Source organism: Cupressus sempervirens, chromosome 4 (genome assembly GCF_028749045.1).
Source record: "Cupressus sempervirens isolate cs-2001-9-10 chromosome 4, ASM2874904v1, whole genome shotgun sequence".
NCBI classification, from domain to species: Eukaryota; Viridiplantae; Streptophyta; class Pinopsida; order Cupressales; family Cupressaceae; genus Cupressus; species Cupressus sempervirens.
In genome coordinates, this window is record NC_143121.1 from 562,629,133 (window position 1) to 562,649,527 (window position 20,395).

Below are 20,395 nucleotides of genomic sequence, written 5' to 3' on the forward strand. Positions count from 1 at the left end.
TAAAAATTACCACACATAAAGCTTCCATTTGGGGACAAAATCCTCTAATTCTCAATGGGGTGGCTACACAGTTGAAGCCTCCTCTCCAGCGGCCCTGCAGAGTTTCCTACCAAAAAAGCATAACCACTAATTTGTCATAATGATGGAAAGAAAAACCAAATAACTATTTACATAATTTCATGAGGCCACCTCTAGATGAAAAACATAGGAGTTCCAGGCCTCTCCATGAGACCAAATTCTTTGTAAGGTTTGACATCCCTGACTTTTTTTACATATTTTCACAAATTCTTTGTAATGTGCATGCAAAAGAAACCAAAACATCCTACACATTCAACACATTCATCATTCAGCTAGGAAACCTAATAAATTAAGAATCGATGCAAAGAAACATTTACTCGTGTTAGTTTTAGCTATAGCACGGAAATAATAGTTCAAGCTTCTAAAAGAAACTAAATAATAATAATGGTTGAATATGATTTGTGGAGGATAAATTATATAATCTAGTTACATGTGATTCATAATTTGGATTGACAGTCTTTTGGTAAGTAGAGTAATCAATGAGTTGAATAGTAATCAACCAACACTTTTAAATGTTTTTGGTCTGAAACCTCTTTAAGGCAAAGGCATCCTACACTAGTGAACAAATAAATGACTAATTATAATTGAAAAAGCCCATAACTTGGAGGCCACCTATGTGAGGTTGTGAAACATTGAAATATAGGTCCGTGAGTTAATACAATATTGTAGCAACAAAATTTCAACCCTACAGCCGCAATATTACCTCCCAAACCATTAGTGCCAAACCTTCTGACTATAATATTAATTTATTAAACAACTTAAGTGTCACATAGCTATGTAAACAAGCAAAGAATAATAAACAAAAATAATATGCATGCTTTATTACTTAGGATTTCATGCCATCCAAAATGGCTTAACAACACCTAAAGATTTCATGACACAAAATAATAACAATAGTTGAATGGAATGCGCTCGAGTGATAAATGCATGTGCTCATTTGAGAGACAAGAAAAAGTATTAAAATTAAATAAAAGACCTACTCCAACATGCTAGGCAATGCCAGGTGGAATTGTTTCACAACATAGACAAGAGAATGTAACAGTTATAGCATTATGGCAATAGTAGTGTTAAAGAAGATGACAATAGGCACTCAAAAATTCATGGCCTAAATGAGAAAAGGGAATCCAAAAGATGTATTATATTATGCAAGAAAGGGCCCTGAAAGTGAGTGCAAAGAATTCTTTGGCCAAGCCCTAGGCGAGCTAGGCAATGCTCGGCTAGGGACTATCAGCAAAGAGAGAGAAAACCTTTAAGAATGAAGACTTTCCCTTATAAGGGATTGAAGAGGGGTATGAGGTGGTTCTAAATTGAGGAGGATAAGTCTTGATGAAGTTTGGAAGGTGTCTTAAAAGTGGGGAGAATAGGCAACCAAGAAAGCCTTGCCAAACCCTCAATTTTGCTATTTTTGTTGTATGACCTGTATGCATCCTAAGACCCTAAAAATCCTTAAGCATGGGTCCTATGTATCAATTGTTCTTAAGGCTAGAGGTTTTGAAACTCTAAGACAAAGTGATGCAATAGTACACAGTAGAAGTCTTCAAACAACAAGGAATGGTGGAAATGCTCAAATTCCCTGAACACCCAAGGTGAAGGGTCCTAGTGCCAAATACCTATCATAGGTATCGAGATGGTCTTAATGGAAGATTATCACAACCCCACAAGACAAGGTAACCTAATCACTAGGTCTACACAAGTACCAAGCACCAAAAACTTAATATGCACTACTGGATTCCCTTAGCCAAAAGAGGGATCAAACCCCAAAAACTAAATACAAAGACCAAGGGTCACCTAAAATCACTGATATGACCTATTTAGGTCCTAAAAAACATGAATCCATGATTCATTTCATCAAAGACAACTTATAGTATGAAGTTGCTTTGAAAAACCACTACATTGGCTTGTAGCCCTCCTAGAATGAGGACGAGGTGTAAATTTGAATTCTTCCAAAGGACATGGTAACTTGACTAGTGATTTGGATACCATTTTGGATCTTATGAAACATGCCAAAGTGCCCAAGCATAGAGAAGAATGGAGGTTGTTATTGTTGCAACATTAGACTGGATTTGAAGGCCTAATTAGAGCTCCATTTGCACTATAGGTACACTTTCTACAAAGATAAATTGCAATCCAACAATTAGGACATGTGGGGGCATGTAAATGAGACAAATTTTTAGGATCTTAGCCTCTAGTGAACCCAAAAGCTCAATCTAGAAGGACTGTTGTAAATGTTGATTTGGTGTACTCTTCATAAAGCACACCTAGGGTATGGCGGCAAACTCACCTCCTTGCATCTTCTGGAAAAAAAAATGCATAATATGAAAGTAAATTATTACACCTTGTATTCCACCAAAGGGCATAAATTTCCCATGGTGGAATATGCCAAAATAACCTAGCCCTAGGAAGTTGTTGATTTGTAGGTTGATTTCTGGGCAACCGGCAATAAAAATTGAATAACTTTCAAACTATGAAGAGTTAGAACATGAGACTTGTTGAAAAATGAAATATATAAAATTACCCAATTTTTAGATCCACTAAGACATCTCCAATCATCTGTACACGTCCGTACTAGGGTCTGCAACATGTGTTTATGCAAGGAAAAATGTTGATTTTATTGCTTTTAATGCCAAAATTACATATCTGTCCTATAACCCGCCTATAAGGTCTTATATAGGATTCTCCCAACATTTATATGAGTGTTTTGAACCAACTAGACATTTTGGAAAGGATTTTACAAGTTTTAGGAACTTTTTAAGAAGTTGCTCAAAGTTGCTCTGGCAACTTTTAGAGCAATTTTTGCATATTTTGCAATTTTGCATATCTAGTGACCAAAATTGGTCCTAATCTTATTTTTATGATCCTTAAAAGATGTTAACATGAAAAAAATGTAAATACCTATGCCTTGAATCATTAATGACCAATATTTAGACAAGGGCTTATAAGATGTCAATCTTGTAACTATGGCCTTATAATGAGATCCAATGTTAAATCTATTATTCCTAAGCATGACTAAAGGCCACAAGGACCTTAGTTTGAAATATTTATGGTGCTTTTTGAAGGTAGAGTGGGTGCTTCTGTAACACAAAGGAGCTATTGGTCCTAGAAATCCGAGTGGAGGCCTAATTAGGCGCTCTCCTTGTAGCCCTTTTGTGAAGAAATCTTGAAATCAGGCACAAACCCATTGTTGTTATCATTCAGGCACAATACAAGTGTTCCAATAACACCTTTGGACATCATAGAAACCTTGGTTGGACTAGGGAGTGTTATGGTACCCTAGTAGACCTATAAAACCTTTGGAGGAATACTGTTCCTAGAAGAGTAAGGGAGTGATGCTACAAGTTTGGATAAGTTAACTTGGTGAGGAGGTTGGGCAAGGTCAACATATGTTCTAAGTAGCAAGAGATCCTATAGACCACATAGGTCTACAAAAAACACCAAGATCCACATATAATATACAAGGTTGCACGGGACAGGGGTACTTGGGGTAATTTGGGTATAGGTATGGGTACAGGTACAGGTACAACTATTTTTTATAATAGGGGATGGGGTTACTTGGGTATGTCAAACTTTATTTTTAATTATACTTTTATATTTATAGAAAACCTGAATTAATGAGTCATGACAATGATTTTTCAAATAAAGAACAGTGATAAAGTTTGCAAATACAATGTATTGTTTTCAGTTTTAGATTTGTTATATGTTTGTAATAATAATTTATGATAAATGTTTAGATGCATAACATAGAAGGCAAGCTTTAAACATGAACAAGAAGATCATAAATCATATGAAAATGACATATTGCAAATGATAAATTTCTAGCTTTAACACTGATAAAGTTTATTGCTGATCATTATTGTATCAAAAATTCAAACTGATTAGGTATTGAATTAAGCCTGATAAATAAATAATAGAGAAGGAAAACTTTAAACATGAACAAGATCATAAATCATATGATGATGACATATTGTAAATGATAAAATTATGCGTAAATAGTGATAAAGTTTATTGTTAATCAATATTCTATCAAATTTTGAATTGATTAGGTATTGAATTATGCTTGATAAGCAACGAGCTAATACACAAACAAAAAATCGAAAAAAAAATCCAAAATCTCAATCAAGGTCCTTAGCTATGAGTCTCTCCACCAAGTACCTGGTACTTGGGTACGTGGGTACAAGTACCAGGGGTGTGGGTACAAGTACCCATGCAACCTCATAATATATTATGATAACCAATAATGTCATACATGAACGAACATACGATATATTATGATAACCAATAATGTCATACATGAACGAACATATAATATATTATGTTAACCAATAATGTCATACATGAAGGAACATATAATATATTATGATAACCAATAATGTCATACATTAACAAAAATATAATATAAAATGATAACCAATAATGTCATACATTAACAAAAACACAATATATTATGATAACCAATAATGTCGTACGTGAACAAACATATCATTTATTAACCAATAATGTCATAAATCTAATAATGTCATTCATCAAATAAATGTCATACATCAAATATAAAATGTCATATATACATCAAATGTATATCAAATATGTCCACTGAAATAAAATCCAAAAAATATGTTCATTGATGTCTATACATGTATGTCTATCAACTATATCTTCTCCTTCCCACAAGGGGAAGGAAACAAATCTCTAGAGGTCTTCAGTCGTCATGTGGAGGGAGATGATGGCAATGATGGGGTCTTCCTCACATGCTCGCTCATCCTCTTAGTAAGGCTCTTCTTTAACTTGAGCCGATACAAAAAAAGTAGATATGAATTAATAATTATTATACATTGAAATCAAATATATGTACACACACAAAATTAATTATTTTCTTACTGCCATCATATAGTCACTCTACAAGTCCACCTTGAAGGCTCATGGACGATCGAGTGTGACAAGACCCTACAACAAGTGAATCAATATAATCACTTATAAATAACATTAAAATTTTTGATACTAACTATTATAAACAACAACTAAAACCAAGAAAATTCTTTCATACCTCAGTCAATGGTTGTGAACTAGCCATACCTACAGCCACTCCACGATCAACAGACTGTCGAAGATGAGGAGGAGCCTTAGATGTCAAGAGCTGCATGTCATACAATACACGTTAAATGTAGCATGAAACATGAAACAAATATAATCAAATGAATTAAATTAACATGAAACAAATGTACCTCTACAAAGCTTGTGTCACGTCTAGGCTCAGAGTCTGTAGTGAATGTTGACAGTCTTGTAGAGAACTGATGCACATGCATAATTTTTTTTTTGTCAATCCTTCATATGATTACTTAATAAATATATGTATTCATTTAAATGATTAAATTGATACATACCTAAGGACTCGTTGACAAGATGAAAAATGGGGTCGGGGGATCGTTACTAGGGCTGCCAACACTCTAACCCTAAATTTTGAACAATGTCAATACATGCTAATTAATTAGTCATTCACTATACATATGAAATGTGATCAAATTAGTTTATTATAATTGTAATTTAATTGTGTGTTGATGCCAAATGTCTCATTTAGGAACTAATCAGTCACTAGCCCATCATCTGCACCATCTTCAGCATGACTACCAAATGTGCATAAGGATCTGCATGATGTGCACATGTGACCGCGATGTGCAAAAGGCTCCTCCTCAACTAATGGACTCGTGCAATGAATGAGGGTCTATGTCAAAGCACTAATAGTCCCTAGAGTGTTGGCCTCTACATGTTCCTTCACAACTAAAGGAGATGTCACATGCTCACCCTATGGCTTGACCACAGGTGCCCTAACTACATTAGGGTCATGACATGCCCCCGACCTCTCAAATGATGACCCCCTACCTCTACCCTAAGAGTCTAATATATCAAAATAATTGGGGATCTCCCCAAGGACAAACTCACAATACAATTTCCTTAAGAAATACATTGGGACCTCATGATTATTGCAAGGAGAGGCATCAAAAACCATCCACCATCTATTCCAAAAATTATTTCTAATACCATCGTGTATGCACCAATGGATGGGGAACCGTTTAGTACCCTCTCTAACAGTATCTTGTTCACCAAGCTTTCTAAATAATGCACAAATCCTACCTTTTGGTATATCTTTTTTTAAACATCTTGATATGATAATTTATTTGCATAATATCTTTTTTGTTCATCCCTCTTAACCCACCAAACATCTAACTGACCACTAACATAAGCTATGTGGGTCTTAATGGACTCGAGGGAGGATGCCAATTGAGCTCTCATTGGATTGGTTTTTTCACAAGCTTTCAACCTACCATTGAGTGCTTCTAATTTGGTTTTGCCTCTTTCTATTTCATTTAAAAAAAATTTCTTGTGTGCCAGGAGGAGGTCTTGCAATTGGTTTAGGTTGCGAAATTTGTTGTTCTTGTTGTGGAGGGTTTTGGTTTGGATCTTGTTGAGGGTTTTGGTTTTGATCTTCTTGGGGATTTGCCAGTTCATTATTCACATTTCCTGATAAGAAATCAATTGAAATCTAAATAAATAAACAAATTTAAAGAAAATTTGAAAAAAACCTACAAAACAATATAAAAAACATTAAAAACAATGCAAAAAGAAAGTTAGATAACATAGGGTGTACTCGTGATCTTGAACTTCGATGGCGAGGAGGCATATTGGCAAGGTGGGTGGCAAAAACCTTCTATTCTCTCAATTTGTGTACGCACTGTGAGGAGGGGAAGTAGGAAAACAGAGGAAAAATGAATGGGTTGTAGTTATGTAACCCATTTATAAAAATTTGGTTTTTTATAAAGCACGAGTTACCCAAGCCATAGCATATATGCGCTATTGAAAATTAGAAAAAATAAAAAAGGTGTTATCTTTTTGGCACCACAACTTGGTGCACTTACCCAGTTGCCAAAGTGTTTGGGATTATTTTCCAGACAAATAGGAGAATAGACCTCGTAATTAATATGAGGTCTAAGAATTGTGATAGTAATCATGGTTCATAAAATAGTTCAAAAAATGAAAACACATATACTAATCCCATGTCCCCATGTGGCTCCCTAAGTGCAATTTGTGCTTAAATTTAAGTAGTCAGAGTGTTCCCATGCCATTTTTCAACTCTTGGAAAAGGATAATTTGGAATCTATCCCTACTTTTGTGGAGTAGCCACTACTTGAAATATAAAATTAAGCATTGAAGAAAAGTGGGGGCTAGATTAAACAATCGTTACTTAAAGAGAAAAATGACATGTGGCTCCACAGACTCATTTCCCTCTCCTTTATTGCCTCCTATTTTTCCTCAAAAATATTTATCAACAAGCATGGTCCCATCAACTCCACAAGTTGTTGCTAAAAATATTAAGCAACTGCTGCTAGCCAAAATAAGCTCATCAGCTGCATGGGGATCTACCCTAATAGCAGGTCAACATGTACCATTTTAAAACTTTCTTTTGTTACTCATTGCCCAATTTGTGCACCACAATTTAGGATATTTCATTAAGACTTCTAGAATATTTAACTACAAGTATTGGTTTTTTTTTGCAAGAGTGACTATATATAGCAATGGAAAGTTTTGAAATACACAAAAGCCAAAACCTAAGCTTTCCCTAAAGAGATCCCTAACCACACAAAAGTGAAAAATATAAGCTTTTAAGCTTTTCACTGACTTATAAAAATACATGAAAAATAATTTTCCAAATTAGATTTTAGATTTCTAAGGCAAGGATCCCATGGGAGGGGCTACAACTCTATTTTTAAGGCACAATAGACCACATGAGAATTTTTTTGAGGGGTTGCAAGATCGTTTAGAATCTTTTCCTTGAAAATAAGATCCCCTCATTTTTAGGCCTCTAAAATTGAGGGGGTGAAAATGGGATGGGGCCATGTCAAAAAATTGTAAAATTTAGACCCGCCAAAACTAAAAATTTAGAAAAAAAAAAAATAAAGTTCTTTCTTTTTTTAAATATTTCATGAATTACAGAGTCGTTGAATTTAGGAGGTGAAACTTTAAGACAAAATACAAAGTAAAATTCATGGGACCACTGCTAATAATATATTCCTAAAAAAATTTAGCAGCCACAACTCTATTTTTATGAAAGCCCCCCTCCATAGGACCCCAGCCTAACTACGCAAAATCAAAGGAGGCAATTAGAAATGACTTTAACAACCTTCAGATAAGGAAATACAAAAAATGTTAAATTTTTCAAGAATAACTTCGTGGCTTCACCTTATCAATTGAACCTACTTAGATCGGGGTCCCATGGAAGGAGCTTCCAATAAAGTATAGCGAAAGTCGCTTTCTATATTTTAGGAAATATTTTAAAGGTTGGTCCCATGACATATGTTGTATATTCAAGCCACTCCAAAATTTAAGGAAAATAAATTTAAAATAAGTTCAATTCAAATGTTTGACAAGTGGCATAAAGCATTCCTAGGTGGTGGGTTATTTCTAGTCCCACCCCTTTTCCACGAGCTTCCAAAAATTGAGGGGGTGAAAATGGGATGGGGCCATGTCAAAAAATTGTAAAACTTAGACCTGCCAAAACTAAAAATTTAGAAGAAAAAAATAAAGTTCTTTCTTTTTAAAAATATTTCATGAATTACAGAGTCGTTGAATTTAGGAGGTGAAACTTTAAGACAAAATACAAAGTAAAATTCATGGGACCACTGCCAATAATATATTCCTAAAAAATTTTAGTGGCCACAACTCTATTTTTATGAAAGCCCCCCTCCATAGGACCCCAGCCTAACTACACAAAATCAAAGGAGGCAATTAGAAATGACTTTAACAGCCTTCGGATAAGGAAATACAAAAAATGTTAAATTTTTCAAGAATAACATCGCGGCTTCGCCTTATCAATTGAACCTAGTTCGATCGGGGTCCCATGGAAGGGAGCTTCCTATAAAGTATAGCGAAAGTCACTTTCTATATTTTAGGAAATATTATAAAGGTTGGTCCCACGACATATGTTGTATATTCAAGCTACTCCAAAATTTAAGGAAAATAAATTTAAAATAAGTTCAATTCAAATGTTTGACAAGTGGCATAAAGCATTCCTAGGTGGTGGGTTATTTCTAGTCCCACCCCTTTTCCATGAGCTTCCAAAAATTAGGGGCTTCTATTTTTTTAGGAAAAGATTCTAAATAATCCAGTAGAAAAATAAAAGTTTGCTCATGAGACCACCCACTTCCTTCTAAAATAGAGCTTAAGCCCCTCATGTGACCCCTGCCTATGTTGAGAAATTCTAGTGAAAAAAGCAAGTCTATTAAAAAAACCATTGCGGCCCAAAGAGATTGTCAACAACCTCTTGATAATACAACGAACTAATGTTTGAACTCAATTAATTTATATTGGAGAAAACTAATGTCATATTGCAAACTTTCAAAGGTTCGATTTTAAAAAACATTTTATGACCTACTAATTGTGTTTTTTTATTGGTGCATTTTCCCAAGGTTCAATTCTAATTTTGTAATTAAAAAAATACTAAAAATAAAAGTTGGTGATCTAAAAGGCACTTATCATGTATTAAGAATAAAAATTCTTTCCCAACAAAGTTTCCAGAACGTCCATAGACAAGACTGACACTTTGTATTAATCTCCATTCTGAATCAAAATATTAGAAACACAATTGCACGAGTAAAGAAAAATACTGGAGTTGATAAAGACGGAGATCAATGTCACTTCAATCTACAATTTGATTTGTGCACAAATATTATGTCTTATATTTTTTAAATGTAATTTTATTTATTTTTAAATAGTGTAATTGTATTTATAATTACAGATTGATGAACATTGTTTAATTTGAAGGATGTGTGAAAATTTTAACTATTGCAGTCACTAATTATTAATCTCCTATCATAAACGATTATTAAACTGCTGAAAATAAATTCTCAGCTAATATTGAAAAATAACACAATTGCAACTTCACTTATAAAATACAGAAAGAAATGCGCAACACAATGAACACAATATTTTCGAACAAATTGTCCCTGGAAAAACCCCTAATGGAAAACCAGTTCTACAGATGAGAAATTATATTAAACTTCAGCAAATCAAGAGATACAAAATTCCTTGCCTCTTACTGGCAGAACTTTCACAACCTCCTAATTTATTTCTCTGAAATTCCCCACTGCTATTCCCATGCTAACACTGCACCCTTGCTACCACTGCAAGATTGTTTTCTAACACTGCAAATGTTTCTCCAAACTTCATGTTCTCCAAATGCCACCTTGACCTCCTTTTATACTACTCTTGTTGGTAAACTAATGGCCGAGATTGATTTACAATCGATGGTTCAGATTAAAACAACTTAACAACCCTAACCAAGTCGGCTACTAGTTGTTTCCAAAAGTGGTCAATTAATTAACAAATATTTGTTTTTAATCTAACCAATTAGTTAGCAAAACAATTACTTGCTAAATAATAGCAAATGGACAAACAGTTGTCTAAAGCTAACAAAACTAACACTCCCTCTTAGCGAGGAAGCTGTTCTGCAGGACACCTAACTTATCTCTGAAGAAGATAAATTTTGCCTTCCCCAATGCCTTAGTCAAAATGTCTGCTACTTGCTCCTCTATAGGTATGTACTGTAGCTGAACAACTCCCCTTTGTACACAATCTCTGATGAAGTGATATCTGATATCTATATGTTTAGACCTATCATGAAACACTGGATTCTCAGACAACTTGATGCAACTCTGATTGTCACAATGTATCACATTAGTCTCAACCTTCTGACCAAACAAGGCTACTAACAACTTTCGAAGCAATATAGCTTCACATGTTGCCATGCTAGCTGCTATGTATTCTGCTTCTATTGAACTTAGAGCCACAGACTTCTGCTTCCTACTGAACCAAGATACAACTCCTGATCCCAAGCTGAAACAACACCCTGAAGTGCTCCTTTTGTCTGTTGTACTTCCTGCCCAATCTGCATCAATATAGCCTATCAACCTGATACCTTCACCTTGAACATATATGATCCCATACTTGACTGTACCACGCAAGTAACGTAGCACATGTTTAGCCACTATCCAATGCATATGCTTTGGTTCAACCATGAACTGACTAAGAGAGTTTACTGCAAATGCTATATCTGGCCTAGTGTTGACCAAATACATAAGCGAACCAATCAACTGTCTATATAAACTGGGATCTACATCCTTCTACTTAGTTGTATCTACCTTCCTTTAATTCATGATCATGGGTGTAGACATGGCTTTGCAATCCTCCATCCCAAATTTCTTCAAGATTTCAATGCAATATTTCCCTTGACCAAGGAAAATCTCCCCATCTGTCTGCCACACTTCCATGCCTAGAAAGTAGTGCATAAGTCCTAAATCCTTCATCTCAAACTCTTCTGCAAGGTTCCTCTTGCAATCCACTATGAGCCCTAGTGAACCTGTAAGAAATAGGTCGTCCACATAAAAAAACAAGAATGAGAATCTCACCCCCAACCATCAAGTAGTAGAGGTTAGCATCTGCTTCACTCTTCACAAAGCCCATTTTCTGCAAGTATGTATCAATGCGCTCATACCACGCTCTAGGAGCCTGCTTGAGTCTGTACAATGCTTTCTTCAATCTGCACACGTGGGTCTCTTTGATGTGTGCTACAAAGCCTTCCAGTTGTTCTATGTATACATCCTCCTTCAACTCACCATTAAGGAATGTTGTCTTGACATACATTTGATGGATTTTCCATCCCATCTGTGCTACAAGTGAGATTACAGCTCATATAGAAGTATACCTGGCAACAACAGCAAAAGTCTCCTCATAGTCTATTCCCTCCTTTTGAGAGAACCCTTTTTCCACGAACCTTGCCTTGTATTTCTCGATGCTACCATCTACACCATGCTTTATCTTATAGATCCAGCGTGATCCAACTACATCCCTATCTGTTGGTCTAGGTACTACCTCCCACACATCATTCTGCATTATTGAAGAATATTCCTCAACCATAGCATCTCACCATACCTGATGTTCTGCAGCTTCTTGATAGCTAGAAGGCTCACTATCTACCAACTGACTAACTAATGCCACATAGTCATTGAACTTGGCTGGGGTTCTTCGCTGTCTAGTACTCTTCCTAGGAGCTCCCACAAACTCTTGAGTATCCCTTTGTGTATCTGGAACCACATGGTTCCCGCGGCCAATTGTAGAGGATGAAATGTCAACCTCTAAGTCTTCTAGATGCATTTCCTATTGCACCTGTTGCTACATACTCTGTGAATCTTCACTAATTGAGTTTATACTTGTACTGGTAACTGTACTTGAGCTTTGTTGCCCTTGACTTGGTCTTGGAGCTTCTATTGGCTGCTCACTCTGATCATCTACTGGCAAATCTTTCGATCTCCTAAATGCCTTGTCCTCCATGAACTTGACATCCCGTCTGATAATAATTCTTTTAGTCCTCGGAATGAAAATCTTGTATGCCTTTGAGGTCTCACTGTACCCAAAAAAGTACCCCCTCTCTCAAGTCTGATCTAACTTTGTACATGTATCTCTAGGAATATGGCAATATGCCAAACTCCTGAATATCCTGAAGTGACTAACATTTGGCTTCTTCCCTGTGAAAGCCTCCTTTGGTGTCATCTTCCCTAGCACCTTGTGTGGAACTCTATTATGAATGTAGACTGTTGTATTACATGCCTCTGCCCATAAGTAACGGGGCATGTCTTGCTCATGTAGCATAGCTCTTGATGCCTCTGATATAGAACTGTCCTACCTCTCAGCAACTCCATTCTGCTATGGATTGTAAGGAACAGTCCATTCTCTCTTGATTCCTTCTCTAGTGCAGAACTCCTGGAAGACATTTCCTTTGTACTCGCCTCCATTGTCTAACCGAAGAACCTTTATCTTCTTTCTTGTCGAGTTCTCCACAAGAGCCTTGAACTCTTGGAATCGACTGAAAACTTCATCCTTAGTCTTCAAGAAGTATATCCAAGTCTTTCTAGAGAAATCATCAATAAAAGTAACATAGTACTCATATCCTCTAAGAGATTTCGTCAACATCGGTCCACAAACATCTGAATGTACTAGATCAAGAACAGCCTTAGATATGGTGTCACTCCTTGGAAAAGATGCTTTCGAAACTTCCCCAACACACATCCCTTAGATACATCGTCATGCTCTGTGCTCACCTCTGGAACACATGTCACCATCTCACGAAGCAATCTAAGTGCTCCATGATGAATATGGCCCATCCTCCTATGCCATAACTCTCCAAGATCTCTAGGATTACTATTGCTCATAAGTGCCTTAGGAGTATCAAACTGCAATCTATAAAGGTGACCACTCCTAACTCCAATAGTTATTGGTGATTTCCAATCCTTGTGCTTAATCAACACATTTGTCCCTCTAAAGAGTACATTATACTCCCTATCCTAAAGAATAGATACAAAAATCAAATTCATACCTAAGCCTGGCACATATAACACATCGTGAAGTGGGATTATCTTTCCATTCTCCCTCTGAAACTGAACAGTCCCTTTCCAAATAGGGTTGAGTTTGGACAAGATTACCATAGAAATCTGGATGTTGGTGTCCTCCTCCTTGTAACTGGAGAAGTACTCTCCAACTCCTGTCATATGAAATGATGCCCCACTATCTATATACCAAACACACTGTGAGGTTGAGCTAACCATACAAGCTATGAGTGCAAACTCATCTTCGATTCTACTGGAGAGTTCTTTCGCACTTGCTGAAGCTGTCACCTGCTTCTTACCCTTCTTCCTCTCTGGGCAATCACTGACATAATGGCCAAACTCGTGACATCCAAAGCACTTGACCTTAGAAAGGTCCTTCTTCTTCTTTTCGTTTTGTGAATTCGATCCTTTGCTAGATCCCTTCTTTGCTTTCCCTTTACCTGCTAGGGCAACGATCTCTTGTTCCACCTCATTTTTTTGACTCTTGTTGGCCCCATTGACAAGACTTAGTCTAAGCTCCTCCTGAGTGAAATCAGTCCATAATCGATCCCAAATCGGTAAAGTATCTCGTTCACTGACAACTTGAACAAAGACACTCCATTGTTTAGTAAACCCATTTAGGGCTATTTTCACTAGCTCGTCATCACTAGGGCTATCTCCAATAGCTACTAACTCATCCTTGACAAGTCTGAGCCTAGTGAGGTAACTTGTGACGTCTTCTCCCTGATTCATCTAGGTATTCTTTAGCTTCTCTCTGAGAATCAACTTCCTGTTGGTGGTAGCATTCTGGTATAGATTTAGAATGGCGTCCCACATCTTCTTTGTTGTATCTAGCTCTGCGATATGTGGAACAATATGATCCTTGACACCATCAAGGATAATCCTCCTCGCTTTCGCATCATCCTTTCTAAATGCTACAAGCTGGGTTGCATCCGTTGGTACAGGTACAACACTGGTAGCATAATCCTTGATACCATTCTCTTCCAACAATAAAGAAATTTTGGCCTTCCAGACACCAAAATTTGAGGCACCATCAAATCTATCCTAATCTCTCAAACCAGCTAAAGCCATCTCAAGGGTTTAAAGAAATAATAAATCTAAAGAGATCAAAATTTCTTTCCTAGGGAAAAACCCTTCTACCCTTAACAACGCTCTGATACCATGTGACAATCAGAGTTGTATCAAGTTGTCTGAGAATCCAGTGTTTCATGATAGTCTAAACATCTAGATATCAAATATCACTTCATCAGAGATTGTGTACAAAGGGGAGTTGTTCAGCTACAGTACATACCTACAAAGGAGCAGGTAGCAAACATTCTGACTAAGGCATTGCGGAAGGCAAAATTTATCTTCTTCAAAGATAAGTTAGGTGTCCTGCAGAACAGCTTCCTCGCTAAGAGGGAGTGTTAGTTTTGTTAGCTTTGGACGGCTGTTTGTCCATTTGCTATTATTTAGCAAGTAATTGTTTTGCTAACTAATTGGTTAGATTAAAAACAAATATTTGTTAATCAATTGACCACTTTTGGAAACAACTAGAAACCGACTTGGTTAGGGTTGTTAAGTTGTTTTAATCTCAACCATCGATTGTAAATCAATCTCGGTCGTTGGTTTACCAACAAGAGTAGTATAAAAGGAGGTCAGAGGGGCATTTGGAGAACATGAAGTTTGGAGAAACGTTTGCAGTGTTAGCAAACAGTCTTGTAGTGTTAGCAAGGGTGCAGTGTTAGCGTGGGGATAGCAGTGGGGAATATTAGCAGGAGAAATCAGGAGGTTGTCGAAGTTCTCCCAGTAAGAGGCAAGGAATTTTGTATCTCTTGATTTGCTGAAGTTTAATATAATTCCTCATCTATAGAACTGGTTTTCCCTTAGGGGTTTTTCCAGGGACAATTTGTCCAAAAATATTGTGTTCATTGTGTTGTTCATTTCTTTCCTTATTTTATAAGTGAAGTTGTAGTTGTGTCATTTTTCGATATTAGCTAGGAATTTATTTTCAGCAATTTAATAATCATTTATGATAGGAGATTAATAATCAGTGACTGCAATAGTTAAATTTTTCACATGGTATCAAAGAGTTGTTAAGGGTAGAAGAGTTTTGCCCTAGGTAAGAAATTTTGATCTCTTTAGATTTATTATTGCTTTAAACTCTTGAGATGGCTTTAGCTGGTTTGAGAGATCAGGATAGATTGGATGGTGCCTCAAATTTTGGTGTCTGGAAGGCCAGAATTTCTTTATTGTTGGAAGAGAATGGTATCAAAGATTATGCTACAAGTGGTGTACCTATACCAACAGATGCAACACAGCTTGCAACATATAGGAAGGACGATGTCAAGGCGAGGAGGATTATCCTTGATGATGTCAAGGATCATATTGTTCCACATATAGCAGAGCTAGATACAGCGAAGAAGATGTGGGATGCCATTCTGAATCTATACCAGAATGCTATCACCAATAGGAATTTGATTCTCAGAGAGAAGCTAAAGAATACCCGAATGAATCAGGGAGAAGATGTCACAAGTTACCTCACCAGGCTCAGACTTGTCAAGGATGAGTTAGCAGCTATTGGAGATAGCCCTAGTGATGACGAGCTAGTGAGAATAGCCCTAAATGGGTTTACTAAACAACGGAGTGTCTTTGTTCAAGTTGTCAGTGGATGAGATACTTTACCGAGTTGGGATCGACTATGGACTGATTTCACTCAGGAGGAGTTTAGACTAAGTCTTGTCAATTGGGCCAACAAGAGTCGGAAAAATGAGGTGGAACAAGAGAACGTTGCCCTAGCGGGTAAAGGGAAAGCAAAGAAAGGATCTAGCAAAGGATCAAATTCACAAAGTGAGAAGAAGAAGGATCTTTCTAAGGTCAAGTGCTTTGGATGTCACGAGTTTGGCCACTATGTCAGTGATTGCCCAGAGAGGAAGAAGGGTAAGAAGCAGGTGGCAGCTTCAGCAAGTGCGGAAGAACTCTCCAACAGAAAGGAAGATGAGTTTGCACTCATAGCTTGTATGGTTAGCTCAACCTCATAGTGTGTTTGGTATATAGATAGTGGGGCGTCATTTCATATGACAAGAGTTAGAGAGTAATTCTCCAGTTACAAGGAGGAGGACACCAACATCCAGATTTCTATGGGAAACTTGTCCAAACTCAACCCTATTGGGAAAGTGACTGTTCAGTTTCAGAGGGAGAATGGAAAGATAATTCTACTTCATGATGTGTTATATGTGCCAGGCTTAGGTATGAATTTGATTTCTATATCTATTCTTCAGGATAGGGGGTATAATGTACTCTTTAGAGGGACAAATGTGTTGATTAAGCACAAGGATTGGAAATCACCTATAACTATTGGAGTTAGGAGTGGTCGCCTTTATAGATTGCAGTTTGATACTCCTAAGGCACTTATGAGCAACAGTAATCCTAGATATCTTGGAGATCTATGGCATAGGAGGATGGGTCATATTCATCATGGAGCACTTCAATTGCTTTGTGAGATGGTGCCAGGTGTTCTAGAGGTGAGCATAGAGCATGATGATGTATATAAGGGATGTGTGTTGGGAAAGTTTGCGAAAGCATCTTTTCCAAGGAGTGACACCAGATCTAAGGGTGTTCTTGATCTAGTACATTCAGATGTTTGTGGACCGATGTTGACAAAATCTCTTAGAGGATATGAGTACTATGTTACTTTTATTGATGATTTCTCTAGAAAGACTTGGATATACTTCTTGAAGACTAAGGATGAGGTTTTCAGTCGATTCCAAGAGTTCAAGGCTCTTGTGGAGAACTCGACGTGAAAGAAGATAAAGGTTCTTCGGTCAGACAATGGAGGCGAGTACAAAGGAAATGTCTTCCAGGAGTTCTGCACTAGAGAAGGAATCAAGAGAGAATGGATTGTTCCTTATAATCCACAGCAGAATGGAGTTGCTAAGAGGAAGAACCGTTCTATATCAGAGGCAGCAAGAGCTATGCTACATGACCAGGACATGCCTCGTTACTTATGGGTAGAGGCATGTAATACAACAGTCTACATTCAGAATAGAATTCCAAACAAGGTGCTAGGGAAGATGACACCAGAGGAGGCTTTCACAGGGAAGAAGCCAGATGTTAGTCACTTCAGGATATTCGGGAGTTTGGCATATTGCCATATTCCTAGAGATACACGTACAAAGTTAGATCAAACTGCAGAGAGGGGCTACTTTGTTGGGTATAGTGAGACCTCAAAGGCATACAGGATTTTCATTTCGGGGACTAAAAGAATTATTGTCAGATGGGATGTCAAGTTCATGGAGGACAAGGCATTCAAGAGATCCAGAGATTTGCTAGCAGATGATCAGAGTGAGCAGCCAATAGAAGCTCCAAGACCAAGTCAAGAGCAACAAAGCTCAAGTACAGTTACCGGTACAAGTATAAACTCAGTTAGTGAAGATTCACAGAGTATGTAGCAACAGGTGCAATAGGAAATGCATCTAGAAGACTTAGAGGTTGACATTTCATCCTCTACAATTGGTCGCGGGAACCATGTGGTTCCAGATACACAAAGGGATACTCAGGAGTTTGTGGGAGCTTCTAGGAAGAGTACTAGACAACAAAGAACCCCAGCCAAGTTCAATGACTATGTGGCATTAGTTAGTTAGTTGGTAGATAGTGAGCCTTCTAGCTATCAGGAAGCTACAGAACATCAGGTATGGTGAGATGCTATGGTTGAGGAATATTCTTCAATAATGTAGAATGATGTGTGGGAGGTAGTACCTAGACCAACAGATAGGGTTGTAGCTGAATCACATTGGATCTATAAGATAAAGCACGGTGCAGATGGTAGCATCGAGAAATACAAGGCGAGGTTCGTGGCAAAAGGGTTCTCTCAGAAGGAGGGAATAGACTAAGAGGAGACATTTGCTCCAGTTGCCAGGTATACTTTTATACGAGCTGTAAACTCACTTGCAGCACAGATGGGATGGAAAATCCATCAAATGGATGTCAAGACAACATTCCTTAATGGTGAGTTGAAGGAGGAGGTATACATAGAACAACCAGAAGGCTTTGTAGCACACAGCAAAGAGACCCATGTGTGTAGATTGAAGAAATCATTGTACGGACTCAAGCAGGCTCCTAGAGCGTGGTATGAGCACATTGATACATACTTGGAGAAAATGGGTTCTGTGAAGAGTGAAGTAGATGCTAACCTCTACTACTTGATGGTTGGGGGTGAGATTCTCATTCTTGTTCTTTATGTGGACGACCTATTTCTTACAGGTTCACTAGGGCTCATAATGGATTGCAAGAGGAACCTTGCAGAAGAGTTTGAGATGAAGGATTTAGGACTTATGCACTACTTTCTAGGCATGAAAGTGTGGGAGACAGATGGGGAGATTTTCCTTGGTCAAGGGAAATATTGCATTGAAATCTTGAAGAAATTTGGGATGGAGGATTGCAAAGCCATGTCTACACCCATTATCACGAATTGGAGGAAGGTAGATACAACTAAGGAGAAAGATGTAGATCCCACTTTATATAGACAATTGATTGGTTCGCTTATGTATTTGGTCAACACTAGACCAGACATAGCATTTGTAGTAAACTCTCTTAGTCAGTTCATGGTTGAACCAAAGAGAATGCATTGGATAGCGGCTAAGCATGTGCTACGTTACTTACATGGTATAGTCGAGTATGGGATCATATATGTTTGAGGTGAATGTATCAGTTTGATAGGCTATATTGACGCAGATTGGGTAGGAAGTACAACGGATAAAAGGAGCACTTCAAGGTGTTGTTTCAACTTGGGATCAGGAGTTGTATCTTGGTTCAGCAGGAAGCAGAAGTATGTGGCTCTAAGTTCAGCAGAAGCAGAATACATAGCAGCTAGCATGGTGACATGTGAAGCTATATGGCTTCGGAAGTTGTTAGTAGCCTTGTTTGGTCAGAAGGTTGAGACTACTATGATACATTGTGACAATCAGAGTTGCATCAAGTTGTCTGAGAATCCAGTGTTTCATGATAGGTCTAAACATATAGATATCAGATATCACTTCATTAGAGATTGTGTACAAAGGGGAGTTGTTCATCTACAGTACATACTTACAGAGGAGCAAGTAGCAGACATTCTAACTAAGGCATTGGGGAAGGCAAAATTTATCTTCTTCAGAGATAAGTTAGGTGTCCTACAGAACAGCTTCCTCGCTAAGAGGGAGTGTTAGTTTTGTTAGCTTTGGACAGTAGTTTGTCCATTTGCTATTATTTAGCAAGTAATTGTTTTGCTAACCAATTGGTTAGATTAAAAACAAATATTTGTTAATTAATTGACCACTTTTGGAAACAACTAGAAACTGACTTGGATAGGGTTGTTAAGTTGTTTTAATCTCAACCGTCGATTGTAAATCAATCTCGGCCGTTGGTTTACCAACTAGCTATATATACCTCTATATATATTACGCCGAGATTAATCGTTCTCGAGGCGCCTATTTTTATTTAATCCCAAAGTTATTTTAATCGAAGTTGGGATTAATGAAAATAAAAATAGGCGCCTCGAGAACGATTAATCTCGGCGTAATATATATAGAGGTATATATAGCTAGTGGCAGTCGCGGCGCAATAGGAAAAATATTTACTTTTTATTTTTTATTTTGATAAGGTTACTATAAAATTGTTAATTAATTTTTAATTAGAGTTGTATGAAGTTAGTATAAAATTATGCTTCAAAATATTTTTAAAAATTTAATATAAGGAGTTTAATATAGATTAAAAATATATTTTTTATTTTTGGGATATTGCAATGTAAAATGTTATAGTCATACATAGATATATGGTTAGGGACAAAGTTACCATTATAGTTAATGTTAACCTTAGGGATAGAATTAGGGTTAGGGTTAGCATTAGAGTTAGGGTTGGAGTTAGGGTTAGGGTTTGAG